Below are 23,106 nucleotides of genomic sequence, written 5' to 3'. Positions count from 1 at the left end.
GTTGCTTAATCTTCCCTTAAGGACACTATATCCCATCCAAACTACAGCAACTATCAAATATTGTTGTATCCTTTCTTTTTTTACTTATACTAATTTCTGTTCACAATGCCTGCTGTACCTCTGTTTTCCAGCTCCTTTTAACCAATGGCTTGTGATTAGCAAGCGCTAAAGTTTAAGGGGACCTCTTTGTTTGTTTGTTTTTTTTTCCTGATAATTTCCAGATGTTTCCCATGGCGATTTGTTCTGTGATGCAGGAATTCCCTCTGTTCCTTCCTATACATTGGCTCTGCTTTATTTCACATCTGCATCACATTGTGATTCACAGGGTTTGAATTAGTCCCTCTTATTTGCTGTACTGCCTATTTATCATAATTTCTGGATTTGCAGATTGTCTCTTCCACTTGGCTGAGTTAATTATTGCAACAAATAATAAATAATTCATAAAAATGTATTAGGCACTTTTCTATACACTCCAGTGTACCTCTAAACTCATATTTGAAACTCCTTGCAAAAAGCTATCCCTCACCTTAACAGAGTTCCAAAGATAATGGGTAATTGAAAGGTGACGATTAATAAAGACACTGAGGGTGGCACTAATACATAGGTATGACAAACATAAAGAGTCCTGGCAAGAACATAAACCTCCATTTGTTTATTGCAAAATAATGCAGACAAGCTAGTATTCAACTTACTGCTAGAAAGCCAGTAGTTCTCTGCAAATTTGAGTAGCACTCAGAAGTACTAGGTCATTAGCAGGACATTTTATTTATCTTCAGTAAAAAGCTGTGTTTACAGGCAAGACCTCTGCTTGGTTTTGATCTGGCAAATTTTAAAAATATCTTAATGCAGAAGAGAAGTGAAACTCTGATGATCAGCCAGCAGTTGCAATACAGGGCAAAACTGACACCTTGATAAAGTTTATTAATCATAAGAAGCACCAGCTGGGAAGAGTTCCTCAGTAATGGATCACTCTGTATGGAACCAAATATATGAGAGGACATCTGCCTCTGTGCATTATCCTATTTAGAAGAAAAGCATCCCCACTGGCAGCTGACAGCTTTTTAGTTGAAATAGCAGTAGGAAACCCTTACAGAGCTTACCAAAATCCGGAGTCAACAGGCATGGTTTCTACCTATCTCTGTGCATCTGTCTTTAAACATAATCACTACTTTTTAATCCTTGCAATTATTAGAAAATTATTTATGTTACACTTTTCTCATGTTAAATATGACTTTAGGATGGCTGGCTAAACCTGAAGAAATTTGTTCTCCAAAGGAGCATTTCTAAACAGGTTATTGGTCCATTCTTGTCATGTCCAGGAACCCCCAAAAGACTAGGCAGCAGCAAGCTCTGAGATGCTGGGAGGATGCCTATATCGTGGTAGTTTTCTTAAAATTGTAAAATTAGCTTTTGAAGTTCCTACACAAATCCTTGGAGTTATAAAGAACGTAAAACTTACCTTTTAAAATGAACTTGGCAGGTTAAACTCAGTCAGAACTACGATCAGTAAAGGATGAGCAAGTACTGACTGAAATTGCATATTTAAGGACTGAGGGTAAGAGACAAAGATGGCATTCAAACCTTTAGAATGCTTCTGGGTAATTATCTTTCACCAATTTTAATGCATTTATTTCATGCAATGCCTTTGTTCTCATCAGCAGGACGCCAGCTTTGCTATATTAAGCTTTCACATACAGGCTAATAGATTTCATAATACAAAGTGTGAATCAGTAGTAGTTGCTGGAGGAAATCCTGCCTCGTGCTCCAGCACAAGTCTTTGTGCAGCTGTTTTGAACTAAAACCCAAACCCAACCAAACCCTAAAAACCTGCCAGAAATTATATTAATCTGATTGGCTCCTTGATAGAGTTCACAGTGTATCCATTCAAGAAACTGTGCAGGTGAACTCAGGAAAAGGTAGTAATGGGTGTACCTGCAGCCAATATTGCTGTCAGAGACTTCACGTTGTGGAACCACAGGTCCTGCGTGTTCTTGAGGGCAGAACTTCTAATTGACGTACCTGGGTCATTATGCTCCTTACTGGAAGCTTTAAGTCTTCTCCTCCTACTTTCTTCGGCATTCTCACTGCTTTAGGAAATAATATTCAAGAATTAAGCTCTTAGATTTTGTGTGTTACCAGCCATCCAGTTCATAAAATCAGATTCAGTTCTTCATTGACCTAGTATTTCCGTAAGTACCTGTGCTCCAATATTGACAATGTAATGTATCTCTGAACTGCATGGTTGCAGAATTATGTAAGGAATTTTACATTTGTATTTTTTAAAAACTTCAGGTTTTTACCATCTCCCCATTGAATATTAATCTCATGTCCAAAAGGTCATCTAGAAGTTTATCCCTCTTCCGTGCAGTCCGTTGGTAGTAAATATATTCTTCTTTATTTCAGGGATTTCTCAAATGCATTCTGTTTTGCACACTGCTAATGTAGTAGAGACCAAACATTTGTATTGTATATATAAATGTGATTTGTATGGCCTATGTTAAAATAACTTGCTCTTACTAGCACACTACCGGTGTGCTTATCCAGAATCCAGTCTGCTTTCAATAATTTTTAATCTGCATTTAAAACAGCCTAGTGAGTTGCTATCATCTCTGACTACAGTGTATAATCTCTGTTTTGGACACTGATAAACAGCTGAGCCACATACAGAAAAAATTCCCTCAAAATTACCCAAAAAAGAAACTGGTGGATGGTTTATCCAGAAAACAAAGTGTAAATCCCAAATATCCACATAAGTTTCGAGAAGCTTGCTTACATATTCAACTTCATCATGATGTCTTATTTTCTCTCACCCTAACAAGGCATAAAGCCTCCTTTATTCCTTCTAACCCTTTGCTGTGGAGAGATTTCATCAGCGGAAACCCAATACAGCCATTCCTGTCAATTCACAACAGAAATCCTTTTCTTCCTTCCTTCCCTCTGTTTGTTGTTTTTTCATGTAAACTGTTTAGAAAGGCTACTGAGATTAGACCGCTCCTTCTATCAGTAGGCATTGCTTCCCCAGAGTGACAGGCTAATTTCCTCCTTTTCTCCTCATAGCCTTGCACCCTGCTAGCACTGTCGTGGGAACTGGAGGGTTCGCCATTAGCATCCTGAAAAGGTTTACCTAGGTCTTCATTTGTATGCATTGGCGAGTGAAAAACGGAGGGATAAAACTGAAATGCGTGGGGTGGGGCTTTACTGCTTCAAGGGTTGGAAGTCAAAACCGTCAAGGACAAAAATGTAGCGTTTGGGGCTCTAACACAGTTACGGGTGTTTTGCAAAACGTGGAGAATTAGATACTGGCAAAAAAGTCTGAGTGGAAAACCAGGTTAGGAGATATTTATATAAGAGGATGAAATCACCCTTTCTGGGGGAAAAGCTGAGGTAGCACACAGCAGTCTGACAAACCGGCACAAACGGACAAAAAGTGACAAATCTCGGTGGCTCTTCCTCCCGGCATCGCACAATTTAGTTCGGTTTCTGTTTCCACGGCAGAACGTCAAACTGTGAGTTTTCAGAACTGAGCCGATACAGGGGACGTGACTGAGTACAAGCGCCCTGCTGCTGGTTTTGTCCACATCGGGTGTTAGATGCCCGTTCGATGTTATCAGGTCCTTGCTCAGCGGCAGGGAGGAAAACTGTCACTGAGCTGAAAGGCATCTCACCGGCTTCTCCTCAGGGTAAGATGTTCTGCTTCCATGAATCCTCCCCAGAGGATGGTCACAGAGGGGGCTTGCCCTGTCCTCCTGGCACACGGTACAGCCTGCAAGGGCATTTTCTCTCGTTATGGGATGATCACTGTGGGAAAGTAAATCATAATGAAGTCCTTTATCATCTTCAAATGGGTGAAAAGGAGATTTACGGTCTGAAGTTTTAGCTGAATCATTAATCTGCTCTGAATCAAAATTAGGTATTCTCCTTTTCTGAAAAGCTAAAGCTAAGATGCCTATTGTCAGCCAGATCCTACTGCTAACTCCCTTTACATTTTATTCCCTCAAGCTCATATTTTAGGAAATCACAGTCTTATTCTCATATTGATTATGCCCTCAGCATGAAACTCTGTTTCAATTTCACAGTAAATTGTACTGCTGGTCTTATTAAACACCACTGAAAGCCCTTACCCTATGCACTGATGTCATACCCCTTTCTGATAAACAGCCTTAAAAATGTATGTATCTGATATCAACCGTGTGTGCTTCTTACCTAGTACGATCATAGCATGGTTAGAAATCACTTGAAGAACTGCTGGTTTGAGAACATCTTTAGTAAAACAGTGTGAGATCTTCCTGACAGCAAAATACTTCACAGCTGAGTCGGGATGAATCTGGACTAGTACTACAATACAGATGACATCCAGTATTTTTACGGTAAAATCCATAGAAATCTAATCTGGAGTACGGAAGAAAATTAATTAGCACAGCAATTTGAATTAATGTAGTACAGCAGTACATGCTGATGTCCTTTATTCGCTTTCTGGCGACTAGAAACTCTATATTTTAGGTAAGTAAAGACACACTACTCAGTCTAAACTGTCCAGCTGCTCAAATACCAGACACCTGGAGTAAATTTTTTTTAAATCTATGTCTTAGGGAGAGAGGCAGAGATGGTATTTTCTCCAGCAAGCAGCTTTTTCTTTGGGTTTCTTTTTTTTTGTGTAAAAAAAACATGAAACAAAGATGACCCTTTCAGTTTCCTGCTATGATTCTTACTTCTAAGGGGGGCATGTAATCAAAGTGTGGTCCAGAAGCCGTCACAAGATCAGCTTGCGTGTCTGTGTTTAAAAAAGCCAAAAAACAAATAGCAATGCCCCCCCACCCTGCCAGTTTTCAGAAGGTGGAAAACCAGCTCCTGTCTTGAAATTGCTTTAAAGGTAGAACCACCCTTGCTTTAAAAATAGATTATTATAGCTTGGCAACAGCAACAACCAGAGGTAGGATTCTGCCTCTGGACCTCTGGGTGGCTTCTGGAGTGAGACCTGCTCATGCAGGAGAATTTACATCTCCCTGCAGAGATTTTCTGAAAATGACAGTAAGAGACTGTAGAGGAACACGACTGGCCAATTTAATCTCTAGGTAGACCGTATAAGAATATAAAGTCAAAAAGATTCAGCACCCAAATGTGGTTCTGTTACAATTGCCCAGAAATTCAATGCAATGCCAGTACAAGCCCATCAAGTATTTCACTTATAAGTGGGTTAGAAAAGCAGAACAGCCTGGCATATTATTACACAGAATTCCTTTTAAGTTTGGTGAGTTGAAGCCTCTTTGGACCTACATTTGTTCTCATTAAAACTTAAAGGTTTTCCTTTGAACTCAGTAGATCTTATCCGAACCAATACAAAAGGAAAATGTTGATGTGCTGAAATAATAATATAGATGGCATTTTTCTCACCTCCCCTTTGTTGTTTTCCTGTAAGCTTTTCATGGAGGTTCCCTCTTAAATCAATGCAGAGTGGGTGAGATTTTTCTGGAGAAAGGCTCATTCCATGCCGAAATAAACGTCTAAGGCAAAGGACCCTGGAAGCATCTCCCTCTGCTGACTATGGAGGGAGTTAAGATAACCAGCCTAAACACAGGACTCAGCCAGCAATTCAGTTCCAGACTCAGACTCTTGTGTTCCTGTTATAATTAATGAAAACTGACAGCGACATTCAGCTGCCCCAACTCAGCACCTAGTGCCTTTTAAGACGCCCTAGGTAAGGTGTTCTGGCTGCCTGCCCGCCCATCGTAGTGTGGGTTGCCCATAAGGCCTGACCCATATTTGCCATACCTGAGCAGATGAGGACATCTTGAGTCCTCTGAAAAGGCCTATTTTTGGGCCACTCTTATTTAGGCAACTGAATTGAGCCTCTAGTAACCACAGTAAACAAAAGGTGAGATTCAGTTACCTGAACTTTGGCAGCTAGTGCCAAACGAGAAGCCCAAGTTTCTGCAGCAGCAGCTGCAGCTGTGTAGAATAATTGAAAATGTCTAAACAGAGAAAACATTTACCATCCTGAAAGGCCTGTTCAGGCAACTGAACTTTCCCTCTCCCTAAAGAGCTATTCAGCCGATGAAAAGTAATTCTAAATACTGGGTTCAACTCGCTGTAACACCTTACTCACAACCAGAGGGGAGGGTAGACACCTAAATACAGGTGTTTGAATACTGGGCTCGATCTGTAAACTCATTAATTTTAGATGGGATGAAGCCCACTGCAGTTGTTTTATGCAAATGAAGTTATATATAAACCTTTGCTGATCTGGCAGTGATTGCCATGATTAGAATTTGCAAAGTATACATGTTCCTACTGTCAATTATAAAAAGAATACCTCGCAAAATATGCACATTATTTAACACCATTTTACTCTCTGGCACTGTGATAGTTATAGTTTGTTAGCATTTCCCTTTACCTTTTATGAATCTGACTTTTCTCAGTGAGTTTTACAGCATTAGAGTAATTTCTTTTCAAATTAAATTACACCCTGCTTTGCTTGTCATCAGCCTAAATGCATTTTCAACCAAACACTGTAAATCAGGGAAAACATTTTAACCTCAGGCAGGTTAGGCACATTATTGGCATGCTATATAGAAAAAATTGGGCTAGAAGCAGAAATTTGACATCAGAATTTTAGCTCTTCCTGAAGACTGGATTAGGCTGGACGATCTTTTTAGAAGATGTGATCAGGACTGAGCCAAAACTTTCTTTTTCCACTTAGGTTTAAATTATTTGGGGGGATAAATTCTTTTTTTTCCAAAAGCCAAAGCTATTAGTTTGAAAGCCTAAAAATTCAAACTATTATCACTTATTAGAAACAGTTCTGGCAACTTGAGTCCCTTTTTGCATTTCATTGACTAATTTCTGGTTCTACTTCCTTACTTGATGGTGCCTTATATGTATATACACATGCCTGTGTGGTACATACTAATTGTCAGTTACCGGGTTAGTAGTCCTATGAAAAAAAAAAAAAAGAAGATTATAATAGATGTTGGAATGGGAAAACAAGAAAATTAAATTATCTGAACTGCTTCTAGGCACAGAGAAAAGGTCTAGGATGTAAGTACCAGTCACATACCTCAGCCATAATAATGACTTTGCTTCTAGGGTTATAGAAATAAGCATCTCAGATCTCTTGCTCTTGGATGAATTGGGTTAGGATCCTGACTGTCTTCCCTCATTAGGATGCATAGCAGATGCGACATGTTAACTTAATTGTTGCAGCAGAAGCACAGAAAGATGCCATGGGGAAATCTGTTGTCTTTTTTCATCCTCATATGTCAGAAAAAAAGTTACTGTTTTGACTGGACCAAAATAATTACCTCTGGAAATTGTACCCTGAATTCCACTTTTTTCTTTCCTTTTTTTTAATTCTTACTGTGTGGCTTAGGGCAAGCGAGCAGCATGATACAACTTTACATGTGACTAATAAAATAAAACTGATCCGAGAAAGGACTCAATACCCACAGCTACATAATACTGTGTCTTTGCTTAGAGAGCCAACAAGCGTTCCCAAGGGGGAATTTTCTGAGACATTTTCTGTTTCTGCAGTTGATTCAACAGCGGATGGGAAGAAAAGTCTGGATGCTTACTGAAGTCCTAAAGGAAGTCCGTAACGAGAATAGCTGATCACCGTGGAAAGGCTGTGAGTGCAAGTGCTGGGAAGTGTCTCCCTGTGTGTGGTTTCCAGTGGCTGGGGTCACGATTCCCCACCGCCAGATGCTTTCTCCCTGCGCTGCCTTTTTGGAATCCGGCTCCTCCCGGCATTCCCCTCAGCTGTCTTCCACATCCAGCTCGCTGCCGGGAACTGCTGGCAACTTGTATTTTAGAGGCACCAGGCTGCTACAGAACAGATAACTCTTTGTGAACTGAACTTTCTTTGTCCTGAAAGAATGATACTTTCAGCAGTAAAAACACACTTCCAATCCGTGCAGGTAGTCGTGTTCCCTAAATGGGATAAATGGTGGCTGGCCCGTTTGCTTAAGCATAGCTTTGATTCGTCACTGGTGGGAAGGGACAGAAACTTCGCAGAAGAACCATGCTGTCTGCTGAGTAGTTTAGTAGTTTTGCAGCTGAACCTAGCCTCCTCCCCAGTATATGTATTTATTGTCTGTGATATGCAACTGTATCACCTCTCGCTGAAGATCTTAAACGGTTTGTAAATAAGAGTGTAGTTATATCAGCTTAATGAGACTGAGACACACAATTTTTCAATTGCTATATGCCATATTCTTGAATGTGTCATTTTTGTCTTCTAGAAAGCTGTTTTCGTAATATGGGGGGAAACCTATCCAAGCAAATTCAGTGCAGTATTGTAGAAACTGCACTCTGCAGCTAGTGAATCTAATCAGAATAACACCTTTTCTATCAAATTTTAAATTCCCCTGAAAACTCCACAGCAAGCATTACCTCTTATATTCTAAGCTACCTTAAAATAGCTATAATTTTCCTTCTGTCTCCTGGGGAATTTTCATAAGCAGTAGAAAACTCTTGGCTGAATCCTATTTTCCTTACTCCAAGATTTAATCTGGGTCTTACTGAAATTACCGGGAATGTTTGCATGAGTAAGGCAGGAAACATTTTATGCTATCCCCACAAACTATGCGATAGGGAAATTTGTCAGCCAGGCTTTCCAGGAATGATTACATTGATTTATCTTCAGCGTGGTATGTCTCAACAAGATTTCTTCAAACACTTCATTCTTAAAGTTATTTCCCTTTAAGATACTCCTGACATCTGCAACTTTTATAGGTTGAAGCGCTAGAAGGCTGCTCCTCAGATGGTCGTTACTTCACAAACAGTTGTGGTTTTGACAGTCATGGGCTATGCACTGCAAAATCCCAAATCTCTGCATCAGAGACTGGAATTCTTCATTTAGAGAATAATTCTCCTTACTTTCTTGTTTTATTTTGCTTAGTTTCTTCTTATACTTTCTGGAGCCAAAAAGGGGCTCTTTATCCCTTCCCATGAGCTCCCTACATGTCGTGCTGGTGAGTGCGTTCTCTCCTGTGCCTGTCCTCCCCAAAACTTCTCTGCCATGGTTGTTGGCTACATTACGAGTGGAGGATAAAGATTAACAATATCCCCTGGGCACCTTGACTCCAGGGTAAATCTTGCATGGCAGCGACAGTCCAGGAGAGCTGCAGCCGGACAGATAAGGAAGGCACGTGGGCTTTGGGGACTGCCTCCATGGGCTTCTCCGCAAAAGTGGAGCTCCAAGCACCAGGGATATGGGATATGTCCCATGCAGACCGACCAGAAAAGAAGGAGATATCCTAATTCCACAACGAGTTCAACATTTTTTCCATTACAGACCTTATAGCTTGAAACGGTTCCTGTTTTAATCTGGAGCCTCCTTCAGTAAGACCACAGTGGCATTCATCCTGAGCTGTGAAGGGAGAACTTTCGAAAGCTCAGGCTTGGCAGCTTTGCCTGGAAAAGCTTCGCTGCTGCCATAATGCCCTGGGAGAATGACAGCGAAAATGTAGGCTGCTAAAAATTAAAAGGATGAATAATGTAAACAAGCTGATTAAATTCTGTAACCTCTTCAACTTCATGGCTCTAGGGTGGCTTATGTCGCGTTAAAATGAATGGATTCTGCAAGCTGGGAGGAGGAAATTAGAGCTGGCTAACAGAAAAAGCCAAGTGGTCTGCAGTAAAAGAAGGCACAAATAGCTAGAGAAATTGCTATTTTATTTTATCCATCTGGTCTACCCTTGTGGTGATCTGCCTCATTATTTCATGGGGCAGGATATGATAAGTGCCTACACACAAGGCTTTAGAGAATGCAGGTAATTTTTTCTACCTAGTTATCTGACCCTGTTTAAAGCAGGTTTGACGGATACCACGCCCAGAGCGCTTTCCAGGGTAATTGTGTCCATCCAAATCTAAAAAACCTTAAGATATAATAAGACAAAATTCCTGAGCTACAAAGTGTCTTCAAATTAAGAAAAGTATATGAAGAATAAAACTCTACAGAACAGACTTATTTTCAGGAAGATTAATGGGTATAACTCCATATAATAAGGTAAGAGAGAGAGAGTAAATATAAACTATTAAACATGCTACAGGTTGCCATTTTTATGTGTGTGAACTTAGAAGAGGCATGGGATATTTTGTGTCTCTGTCCTTTGCCAGAAGTTTTGTCAGGTTGGGAAGCTTTATCTTCTCTGCGGTGTTCCAAAGTACCTACGCGATGGCAATCCCGTGAAGTATGTGCCTACTTTGTCTGCAGTTGGACATCCAGGTGCAGCTGGAGAGCCGTCTTTGGCGTTACCATAAACATACTTGATAAATCCTGTGAAGGCCAATGTAACGAAAACATGTGGTCACGAGTTCCCTTGGGATCCTTGAAGTTCGGAGGTGTTCTCCACTGCAAGAGGACACATGAGCCAGTAAGGGCGCAGACAGGCAGCTGTCCCTGCTGTCTCAGGTAAGAGGTGCAGGTGATGGGATGTCATACTCTGAGCATGTCAAAATGGGGTATGTGTACCCCTGGCAGTGGAATAAGACAGAGAAAACTTCCCTTTTCCTCAGGAAACTGTGGGGAAAATCATCACGGAAAGAAATCTGTGCAAGTCTTGAACTGGTAATGTCATTAGCAGAAGAAGAGGTCAGGCAGAGTGGAAATGTACCTACAGATTTACAAGTACCTAGTGAACACACTTCTAGAGAGACACACCTCAAGAAGTGTTCAAGAAGTGCACACTTTGCTGTGAAAAAAGATGATGAAGCTACTGCTCTGGATGTCTTGGGTCGGAAAGGAACGTGATGTAATGAACTGAAATGTCTCATGAAATTATCAGTCCTGTCTCTCTTCTCTCATATCATGAATACAGCTAGTGTCCCACACGAGGAATTCTGGCCAGGCAGGAGAACAACTGAGAGTGTTGAAATACTCCAATAAGAATCAAAGCAGTAGAGGGACTGCAATGCGTTCGGTCCCCTGTCATTTCTGGCAGTCACATCATGTAACCCCACAGGTTTATAATTGATCAAGTTCTATTTTACAGCTAATTAGATTTTTTTTTTTTTTGCCTTAATGCCTCCAAGTAGAAACCTATTCCAGATCTTCCCTGTAATAATGTCTAGAAGTCTTCTAATTATCAGCCTAAGCTTCTTTACAGCCAGGTTGTATTAGTTCCTTAACCTAAATAACACTTTCTCCACCATGGGATTTCCTTTGTTAATATATTTATAAAGACCAACACTAGCCCCTTTCATTAATGGGAACCTAAACAAACCAAGTTGGCTGCTTTCTCTTATTATTTACACATGCTATACTTAACAAGTGGGAGTGGGGGAGGCAGAGATGGGAATCTGGGGACACAATCTGCATTAAACTTAATATGAGGTAGAGGGTTAGATCTCTCCTCATCACTCAGAAGAGAAGCACCTCTGGGATCTTCCCTTTCTAAACTTGTAGAAGATTGTTCTGGTTTCGGCTGGGATAGAGTTAATTTTCTTTCTAGTAGCTGGTACAGTGCTATGTTTTGGGTTCAGTATGAGAAGAATGTTGATAACACACTGATGTTTTCAGTTGGTGCTAAGTCGTGTTTAGACCAAGTCAAGGATTTTCCACCTTCTCCTGCCCAGCCAGCGAGAAGGCTGGAGGGGCACAAGGAGTTGGGAGGGGACACAGCCAGGGCAGCTGACCCAAACTGGCCAAAGGGGTATTCCAGACCATGGGACATCATGTCCAGTATATAAACTGGGGGGGAGTTGGCCTGGCGGGATCGCTGCTCGGGAACTAACTGGGCATGGGTCAGTGAGTGGTGAGCAATTGCATTGTGCATCACTTGGTTTGCATATTCCAATTCTTTTATTACTATTGTCATTTTATTTTTGTTACTATTATCATTCTTAGTTTCTTCCTGTCTGTTCTATTAAACTGGTCTTATCTCAACCCACGAGTTTCACTTTTTTTTTTCCTGATTCTCTCCCCCATCCTACTGGGGCAGGGGGGCAGTGAGTGAGCGGCTGCGTGGTGCTTAGTTGCTGGCTGGGGTTAAACCATGACAAAGAGGGTTTGTCTGACCTCCAATTGACTGAACTGTACTAGATGCCTAAATATTGCCTTTGATACAAACTAAAAATGAGCCAGCCAATGTTATCATCATTATAAACTTATGGGAATGAGCTTTCATCCATGTACTGTACTTTCTCTCATTGATTTCTTCTCTCATTCTGGTTTGTTTGATCTTCATTAACTTGCAATAATAGAGGGAAGAGAAACCTGAACTGGTTTTCCTATTCAGCGTGTAAAGTGTTTGTATAATTTCAAGCACGTAAGAGACAATATAATTTTGTTAGTGTGCTTTTACAAATTCACTGAAAACTAACCTAAGTGACAGTGTTTAGACATTGTTTACATAGAGACCACCTTTGATGTAATACAATACAGTGGATGGAAGCTGAAATGAAATAAAATCAAATTAGAAGTACAATACAAAATTGCAATAGCCAGAATAGGTGAAATTTGGAACAGGTTATTTAGAATAATGGGAGTTTTTACAGCAGCAGCAATTTTAAAATCAAGACTGCATGCTTTTCTAAAATGTATGCATTATCTTAGAGAAGAAATTAACTTAGTGAAGTATTTAGGTTACACTGCGTGTTCATAGTAATCCTGTCTGTCAATAAAAAAATAAAATTGTTTAAAATTATTGGACGTATTGTAGGATTATTCAAACTGTTCCAGGCTAGAGCTGTAAAAAATGAGGTAACTCCACTGCAGAGAGATGAAGTTGGTAGCTACCTACTCTAATGAGAAGTTGAATTGGCAGCAAAAAAAAGCTTATGCACAAATATGAAATAGTTATGTTTCCTTTTAATGACTGTTTCTTGTTAAGATTAGCAATTTCACTGGAATAATGAACACAATAGGTAAGGTATTCACTGTTACGGGTGGCTAGGGGAACCGATAAGATTTGCGAGGCCAGCTCCCATTTGTGCTTAAAGGAGCAATTCCCAGAACTTAAAATCCTTGTGAAACCTCTCCATAGGCGTCCAGGATGCTGGGAGAAGCTGACTGGAAGCTTTCTAACTACACAAATTTTGAACAAAATTCCAATAATGTGACAGGTTTATAGTGAGTACAAACATGCTCCACTTCACCAGACCTGCCCTTTCATGTTCAGCATGAACAAAGCATTGCTATATTGGAAGCAAGATTCATTCCAAGAAAATACATTGTGATACTAAGCAGATGCTGCCCTTCAGTCACCAAAACATACAGTTGGAGAAATGGTGTTTGGAGGAAGCCTCTGGAGTCGTCTAGCTCAAAGAGCTGGGCTACTGCCGGTCATCAGCCCTGGCATTGTCTTGCCACGTCTTGAAATCCTTTGGAGAGGGAGATCCCACAATCTCTCTGGGCACCTCCTCCAGCACTGCGCTGCCCTCCTACATTTTTCACACGTCCTGCCTTCCAGAGTTTCCCAACATCCAAACTGAACAACCGCTCTGTGGGCATTGCCTTCTGCTTTACCTTGAATTGAGAGGGCTTGGTCCATCATCTTTGTAGCAACCTTTCCTTAGCAGGATTGCCCCTTTGGCAAGTTTTGACTTTGGTTTGCTTTTTACTTACAGGCACGTAACTTTCTCTACCTCTTTATTGCCTCCCACTCATTAGTTACATTTCTTGACGCCCCTATATTCCAAATTCTATGGCCATTTTAGTATTCTCTGATGGGGAAAAGCATTGCATTTCCCCTTACCTTGTGATGTTTCCATGACGTAATTCTCAGTTCTGCTTGACTTATGGAGCATTTGAGGGACTGACTCAGAGTTCACTGAAATCTTATGGGAAAGGTCTCAAAAACACTGATTAGATTTCAGCTTCAGGTGAGCGATTCTGACCTTCTTCAATGCATTGACCATTCGAGAAGTAAAAGTGCAATAAGATTGCAAAGCAATAAGGTTCCCCACATATAGCATGAGGCTTAGCAACATAAACTAGTGCAAGGGTAATGATTCGCCCCGCTGTCCAAGTAGGTGTGAATCCAGGCCTTTCCTATTTCTCAAACAAGTACGGAACAGGCTGAAGGGGGACAAAAAATGAGGAATTTTCTTTTTAACATAATGGTGATGGAGTTTTTGACAGTAAGTATTAACTAGTTTCATGTTTCTCTTCTGCAAGATGGGGAGAGAGGAGCATAAGACAAAATTTTTGCTAAGTGCTACCCCATGTACAAGGTACATTCTTTTGAAGTATCAATGCTCTTTTAGAGCATCTGCTCTTCAAAGGAAAAAATGGCAACAGGTTTGAATAGGAAACCTTACGCCCTAAGCATAATAGATAAAGAATGTGAATGTCTTTTGATGTAACCAGAAGTCTTTGATGTATTTATAAAATCTTGCAACGCGTCTTGTCTTTTCAGCCAGTTAATATATGGATTAAAGTAATTAGTTATAACTAACACATTTTACAATGTTTTAAAGCTGTTCTCCTGGATCTTCCCTTTTCTTCTTTCACTGCTGACATGCCTGCTACTTTTGGAAGCCGTATCACTGGTTTCTATAGTCAAAGGCAGATGTGCTAATACAGAAATGCTTAATGACCCAAATAAAGCTTCCTTAATACAACTGGAAATTAAAAGCAGAGTGTGTGTTGGGTGAGGGAAACCAGGCTGTTGCTATGCGTCTGGTTTCATTTATAAAGTTGACAGTTCCCTTGCATAGCAGAGCAAGAGCCAAACTGTACTTTCATTTCATGACACGATAGTATAATCCACACTAGCTCCACTGAGGTCGGTGAATTTATTCTCAATTTATCTCTTGGGGAGCAGTATTTGGCCTTCACTAGAATAGGATTTCATTTGCCACCTTATAAGATAAATGTGTTGGAGACATTTAAGAAAAATCTAAACTGAAGTATTTGTTCTGTAGAGGTACCAGTGTTATTAAAATAATCTTATTCCTTTTCGATGGCTGTCTTCTATGAATTAAAAACCCCTTCCTCTGGGTTTTGGGAACTTTGTCTGACCAGCACTCTCCACTGCTCCTGTCCTGCAACCTGAGAATAATGCCTTCCCTGAAGCCTTCCTTTAATCGCTCCAGACTTGTCTGGTGCTTCTATTTCATAGAAAACTTGTTGCCCTCAGAAAATATCAAGAGCTCTTTTGGTTTTTTGGCCACTCACGACTTTATTTTTCACAATAAAATGAGTTGTTTTCAAATCAGCAGAGTGTAATTGCATGTGCTAAGGGAGCGTTCACATCTCCTCTGCTCTAACGAATGTGTCCCAGGGCTATGGTATCTATCTGCCCTTTCAAACTGCCTGCTTAGTTTCCCCTGCAGCAGCCCAGCACCTGCTGCTCATTTCACCACAGGGACTCATCATGAATTTTTCTAATAATATTCATGCATCTGTCCTGCACACTTTCTTATGTGAACATCTCTATTACTTTCCTTCAATCCACCTACCTTTGTTTCCATGACCTTTCTTTTATGAATAACTAGGGACTTTGTGCTATGTGAAGCTTTATCACATGAGTGCCACCTGGTCTTCAGAGTTGTCCACATACCTGAATGGCAGATATGATATACCAAATACCAAAAATACAACAGAAAGCCTCCTGGTCTTTAATTCATATATTTTATACTTTCAGAGAAGGTTTTCCTTGTAAAATCATGTGGTTTAGGGAAAAATGTCAACAAAATGCTCTTTCTGCTTCATATCTCTTCTGTCTTACTGTCCTCTCATCACTTCTTTTTTTTTTGCAGGTCAGCGCAATTGCTCCAGCTGAATTATTGTCAATCATTACTGCAGTTACTAAGTAATGCTTCTGGTCTTTGCTTGATTTATTGCTTTGTTAGAACTCCACAGGTGTGTCACCATGGCTCTTTTCCAGTGGTGTACAGGACAATACGGGGGCAGGAGTCAGCGTGCGATTAAGACGTGTGAATTGAGGTGGCTGTGTTTGAGCTACAGGAGAAAATCAGTTGCTAAACTCAGCCTGAAGATAGGTGCTTTATGTCAACTGAGATGTACCAGGACATCCAGCATATCCATAAAGGACCAGCAGGCATGACACACAAGTCATGGGAGATCTTCTGGAGAAGCAGGTCCAAGCAGAAGGCCCTATGGCACCGAAAATGATGTTTAAACACCTAAAATGATGTTTAAACACCCACCACCAGGCAATACAATCTTTTTTTAGATGTCCTAAACTTGAACTGAATCCTGCCTTATGTTATACAAGAGGGGTCAAGCCAGCCTGCTTTAATGAGGCAAGAACTACTCTGCTGGTGGATGGGCTTTTGCCTGAACAAGGCCAATTGGGTTGGGTTTCTAAGCATGTGTGTGAATAATTTTAATGCATGATCTACTTAAAATACTCATTTTTGTTTAGAATACCCTCTGTTAAAACCACTTTTGTTACTTTTTCCCTAAAAAATCAGGCGAAAGCTGCCAAATTTGCAGGTTTCCTTTTCCATTCTCATACAGCAACTTTCAGGTTTTTTCTTCCTAAGTCTAGCACATAGGTTTCGCATTATTTCCCTTTGAATTGCTCCCAGATACATAATGGGCCCTATTTGCACTCTTGTTGAATAGGTGTCATGAGCAACAGACTTTGCTCAGCACTGCTGCATCAGGCCTTACCTTCTCTTCACACATGTTCTGTGGAAATTCTGCAACATTACAGGCCAGATCTGTGCTGTGATCCAAGAATCAGCACAACTCATAACTGGTGTGAGAAGGGCAGTTTCCAAGATTTGAGTCGTGCACAACGATCCAGCTGATGCTTTTCAGCCCTGACCTGGACCACGTTTTTAATGCAGCTGGCCTCTTACCTTTGGTTCACATTAGAAAAGGGGTTTCTGTTCATTGATTCTGAAGAACGATCTAAAAATAGTCTTCCAAACCGGCATCTATCACACCGTATTAAGAAGCCCTCTGCCAGTTTGCACCACTTCAGTAATGAATAATCGTAAATGAGGAGCAGAATCCGGAACAGCCTCGTTCAAACTGTTCAGATCCCCCATTCTCTATCTCTACCTCCTCAGCAAGAACAGGAACGTTGTGGATTGTCAGAGGAGCTCCTGCTCTGGAGCCTCAGCCTGACTTCATAGCACTCGGGGCTGAGCAGCTACACCGATGGATAAGGTCCTAATACTTCAGATTGTCTCTGGGAGACTTTTGTTTACTTTTGACCTACAGAGATGAACTAATCATAGCCTTTAACTTCTGATTTTTACCAAGAATCCTTCTCTCTCCTGAATTAAAATAAAAATAAATTCCCAGAGGCTTGGTTTTAATAAAGGTGACTTATCTTCTCTTAAGATTTTCTTTATGAATGTGACTCTCCTGGTCTTGCAAACTCCTCCTCAAATCTCCTGCTGGTGCCCCATGCACATACATCAGATGGATGAATAGAAGAAGACAGGAAGAAAAACTGCAGTGCTTCACTGAAGCTGCATTATATTTCATCTCCTCCAGATACATAATGCTTTGAAAGAGTGAGTAATGCAGCGAATTAAAAGGAAAAGCTACTCAGTGGAATTGAGTGAATTAATGAGAACTAGACAAATACCAACACAAAGAAAAGGACTCAAAAGAGAGTAAGGCAAGAAATCAAGAGCAGACAGTTCAGTGAAGCCAACCTTCAACCTTTAAACATAATCTTTTCCTTCTTCAAACAAAAATAACAAGCTAGAAAGGAAAATGCTGGAGGCCTCCCATAAGAAGTTTAAAAAAGAAAGTAATCAAACGGCAGGAAATACAAAAGTTCAAATGAGGGGTAAAGGCTTGGAAAAGACTTCCTGGGTCACTAAATCTGATCCTCTGCCATTTCTGACAATCTTTCTGGTAAACTGAGCAACCGCCCTCAAATTAGCTGAGTTTTTTGTCCCTTCACTCCTAAAGGGACGCCACTGCAGCATTGCTGATTTCCTGCCTAAATTTGTCCAGATTTGTGCAAACCATTGAATTCTTTTGTCAGCTTTATTAATCGACTTCAATATCCTCTTATACTCACCCCATATGAGTTACTAATACAAAGCAAACTTTTTTAAAAGCAAGTAGGTTTAGATTTCTCCTTTATGAATACATTATGATGATCGTCAACTTTAAGTAGTAAGCATTACCTTGCATGTAATACATGCACCAAAGATTAAGATTATTACAACGTTACAGTAAGATTTTTAGAAGAATGTTTGAAAAAACTCTTCATACAGAAATCACCCCGTAACCCACAAAAGTAAGAGATACAGGTTAACAATGCATATTTCTGGAAATTGAAGAGCATGGATGATGCAGGCTAAGAGTGGTGATAAGTTTCCAGTGCCCATATTAGCTTACATTTCCCCTGTGACCTTGAGGTGTCACTCGGCCAGCCTGTGCTGTGCGGTCCCCATATTCAGTAAAATGTGGATAGCAGCATGTCACAGAGTCACCATGAGGGTAAAGGGTTTCAGATCCTGTGGTAATGATAGTCATATTTTGGATAGACCGGCAACAGGTGTTTATCGGGAAAGCGTTGCGCCCTTAATTCTTTATGGGACAGACATATGTTTCATATACAGTACATAACATGTGTGTCATATTTCATATAGCAACACTGAAGACTGAGGTATAGTAAAGCTTCTTTCATATAATGAGTTCCTCTATGATCTCATAAAAATTCAATCTGTGAAACATTTGCAATGACTATAGTCTTTGTAAAAGTACTTGTACCGTATGAATGGCAGTATATACTCCCCAGCAAAGAGCATGTAGCATCCTATTCACATCATGGCACATAAACATATTAATAAACAGAAAATTCTAGTCGTGGGAACCCAGAATTAATTTAACACTGGTTGTGAGAACCTGAGCAGTTAAATAACCCTGAATATTTATATAATTCGCAAATTGGAATGGGCTACTTGCTCACTCCTGAAAAAGGCATTTAGTCAAATGAAAATGTGAGTAGAAAAGGGGAAAAACCTTTAATTTCCTTTAATTAAGAGAAAGTAAAGGAATTTAATTACAGCAATTAATCATGAAAAATTTTGAGTAAAAATGAGGTAATAGAGGGCCAGATTTTTCTGTGTTCATACAAAGTAACACTTGACTTGGCCAGGAGTTTCACAGATTGCATCAATTTATGTGGATGTTAAGGTGTAACTCATCTCACCTGGCTTTTTGTATTTACATCTTTCATAGTGAACAGAGAGAAACAGATCTTCTGGCATGACTTACAGCATTTTAGATGCCAGCTTTACAGTGGAAAGAGTTCTGCCTAGTTCTGACCACTGACTATAACGTGAGGTTAGACGCCCAGCTCAGAGGTAGATGTACGCTGCGGTACGTTGCCAACATTTACAGCAATATTCAGCTGCCTGATGGTAGGCAAGCAGTGTTGTTTTAGGCACTGTCGGGTGTCTCACCTATCTCCTGCTATTCCAGCAAGATGCAGATGTCGCAGCTGGCCTGTGTCACATCTGCTGTTTCCATACGTGTATCTTGGACAAACCATGTTATCTGACACAGAACTCTGTGCCTGTATTTAGGCAACTAAATGGCCTTCAAAGGTCCACGGCATTACCATCCAAGGGACAAATAAAATACAAAGAAAAAGCATAGAAGAAAGTTTGGGGGAGAGGGAAGGAGAAGGGAGAAAACAAATTTGAGCAACTTCAGAAGTACCATTTGCAAAAGGATTTCCTGTATACTTAAAAGCTGCAGTGATTTAACATGTCCTACATCTGGAAATCCAAATCTATATGCTAATCAACTTGAATTGCAGTTTGAGAAGTTTAAATGAAAAAGCAGGCATTTATCAAAAAAGTGGGAATGTTCTTAAAACCTCATTGTAAACTTCAACCACTCACAGAAAGAATAAACGATTCTTAATGTTTTACAGAAAAAGAAAGGTAAAGCAGGAATATTTTAAACTGAAACACATGGCAATATCACTCTTTGCCTAAAGGAGTAATTATTACAGAAAACAAATTGTTACAACTACATTTTCCTACACGGGATATGAAAGTTCATCTCTTAGCAAAGGGGTGTGATGCAGTTACATTTGAAATTGCCTTTGTGTGGGAAAAAAATCTCTGTGTCCATGTAGATCTGTATACTGTGAACATGATTTTTTGGAGAGGTTGATTTTTGCAGGGGGAGGGAGGCTGCTTATTGAGCTGCATGATGAAAACACTAGCACATGCACTTCTGAAACAAGATAAAGGCTATCTTCATATCACTTTCTTATTAGAGTAAGGTACATGGTGGGTGAAGCAAAGGATTTAAAGGATTTTTCTTATCAAGGGCTTTTGATCGTTGCTTCTCCATTTAGCCACATGGGCATAGACCATTAAAACCACTGATCTTCTGTGGTAATGAAACCTATCCCAGTGGCTTTGCACAGTTTACCTTCAGGCACTTGAACAACCTTCAGAAGTCACTTAACTCTCTCCAGTGGTTAAACAGGAACGTATGCTTCAACGTAAAGTACTCTGAATCATGTGTAAGGTAGACATCTAAAATCATCTTCTCACAAGCGGCCCAAACCATCATATATCTTCTTTCCATCTTGAACTGCCCTGGGTTCATGGTCACCAATGGTCTTTTCCTTCATTGATTTATTCAATCTCTTTGTTGTCATATTTGATTCTGATTTCTACAACAGCCTGTGGCAATAAGTTTCACTTTTCTTATTAAGTATTCTGTGAAGTAAATAACTGGTCTGACCTTTAGATTTTGACCTTGGCAAAATGGAGGTGTGTTAAAACTAGACTACGGCCCTCCTCACATAACATTAACTCTGTGCATTACAGTGCTTTTTTTACCCTTACAGATAGGTACCCCTTTTGAGAAGATATCCACATGAATTTTCTTCAAGACTTAAAAATTAAATGACATAATTTCTCTATTGCTTCTTCAGAACGCTTAAAAAGAGCAGTTAAATGCACTGTGATTTTTTTTCTAAAATCTCCGAGAATTGTACAATATTGGAACCTCCCAAGGCTGAAATAACCTATTTTTCACTGCCTACAGCCAAACTGCATGAAACATAAGCCCGCTGAGTTGCAGACAGTCTTCCTATTACAAGGGTATACAGTGCCTACCACAAGGGAGACATAACTCCTGGCTCTTCCTCTGTGGCTTTTTTATTCTCCCTGAGCAAATATGTTCTTGTCAGCGCTGCATCTATGGTTTGGCTGGGTGTAATAAGATGGCTTCTGTATTCTTTCATTGGTTGGCCATTTGTGTTGGAATTAGCATTTGTCTAGTCATCTGAGACGCAGTGTCAACATCTGGAAAACTTTAGTACATTGGGGACATTGGGTTTGTACTTTTTCCTGTGCTTGTAACATTGCCTATATTCCTTAATGTGAACTATTTTTGTTGCATTTTGAACATGAACTTATTGAATGTGCTGGTAGATTGATAATGATTCTATTTTATCATTTTAGATATCCGTATGTACAACATTATTTTAAAGAACATGCTTTCCAAGAGTTTATCTCACCTACTGTTTCAATTATGGCTATGAAATAATTCTCAAAATAGATAGATATAAACACTGTGGGTGTTTGGCAGGAAGTTTTTTGTGGCTGGCTACAAGAATCAGGAAAGCTGCAATACTTTACTCAAAAAACATGTTCAGACCTAAGACGCCTACTTGACAGAGGGAGTTTTCTGGATTGAATCTCTCTGATGCATCACTTGAGCATTTTCTATGAAAGTCGTAGGTGGAGTTTTACATCAGTGAGTATTTTATGCCACATGACTCTTTCCCTCTCCCATTCTTACTGCTCTGCTGTCTACACCATTGTTTTTTAGGTTTTTACAGGTTGATTTAATAATTTATGTACAAACACTGTTTAATTTTTTTAATGGGTAGTGGGCCCAGTTTCTTAGCTTTTTTTTTTTTTAGGTGAATTTAAATATTAAGTATTTAGATACCTTTAGCATAGCTGATCCTTCATGCTTAGAGCATTAGAAAATCTATTGGCAATCTTTATGTTTGTATAGTATATCATATTGAATGAGTCACTATCTTTATGCTATAGTTGTCTCACCTATCAAACTGGGGACACTAATCTCTGCCGATCTCATAGGGGTAATGTCACTTATGTAATACATTGTACAGCTCTCTAAATATATCAAATATAGTGTGTGATTGTCAGTCATTACTATTAAAGACCCACTGTTTCAAAGTAGATCACTTTTCAGATCATATCTTTTCAAAATGTGAGTTCATTGACATTAAAAATGTATGTATCTGAACTTAACTGCATATAGCACTGAATTGTTATCAGAGAGCTAAATTGTCTTAAACTATGAGGAACTTTGGTTCTGAAAGTGAACAAGTGAATTTAACTAATGGCCTGACATAGAAAAACAAAGGACACTGCAAAAACTTTGGTGCATTACTCCTGTTTAAACTGCTTTTAAACCTCATGTTTTCTACAGTCTTCGGAGAAATGCACCTAAATCTTTCATAAAAGGCTCTGTATGCTCAGAGTAAATACTGTCATCATATGCTAAAGTTCTTTTTCTTTAAGAAAAAAATATCTTTTTTTAAATGAAGCAGCTGAATAATAAAGGAAAGAATATGAGAGTCCACAAACCATTTTTTTCACTGTTTTTTTCCAGCTCATTCTAGCTCCAGGCCTCGAACAACAGAGTTTCAGTCATTTGCAACTGTCTGTGATTCATAACACTTGGTTTTAATCAAGAGGAATTCTGCTTTGATTAAGAGTTTTGAATACAATGTGAGTGTAGGCATGAAGCACTCCCACAGTTGCTCAGGAAGCTGTCCCACCATGCCGGCTGGCTGGAGGGATCTCTGTTACGATCACATAAAGCAACGCGTGGCCATCACAAGGAAGAAACTCGCTCATGACCTGCTGGGTGGAAATCTTTCTGCGTCTCCACCCATCCAAAGAAACCAAACCAAACTTTTGGATGTGCTGCTTACAAAAAAATGCCTTCCACAAAGCTCGACCCAGATAATAAGCTCAGAGAGTCTTTACAAGTGCTCCTTCCTTTGCTAATGTTATCGTCTGCCTGACAGTAAAGAGCACCCCTCAAGATCACTGGCTTCTCAAACCTGTACAGCTTTCAGCCTTGCCAGGTTGTGGGACATGTCCCTCTCGAGTCTTGTACAAGAGGCAGGAGGCCACAGCTTATGGTGGGTC

General features: G+C 39.9%; 1 protein-coding gene across 2 annotated transcripts in view; it reads right to left on the bottom strand.

The window, feature by feature from the left end:
• The window catches only part of CLCN4 (chloride voltage-gated channel 4), a 116,348-nt gene that overhangs the window by 7,802 nt on the left and 85,440 nt on the right, over positions 1-23,106 (bottom strand). The window contains exon 13 of one of the 2 annotated variants that reach the window (XR_007510203.1): positions 944-954. The exons of the other annotated variant lie outside the window; for it this stretch is intronic. The gene's annotated coding sequence lies outside the window, so the exon portion shown is untranslated. Of the gene's footprint in view, positions 1-943; positions 955-23,106 lie in introns of those variants that run through there. 2 annotated transcript variants of the gene reach the window in all.

Source organism: Accipiter gentilis, chromosome 31 (assembly GCF_929443795.1).
Source record: "Accipiter gentilis chromosome 31, bAccGen1.1, whole genome shotgun sequence".
Lineage (NCBI taxonomy): Eukaryota > Metazoa > Chordata > Aves > Accipitriformes > Accipitridae > Astur > Astur gentilis.
Note: the sequence above shows the minus strand (reverse complement) of the source record. Positions and strands in the feature narration are given on the sequence as shown.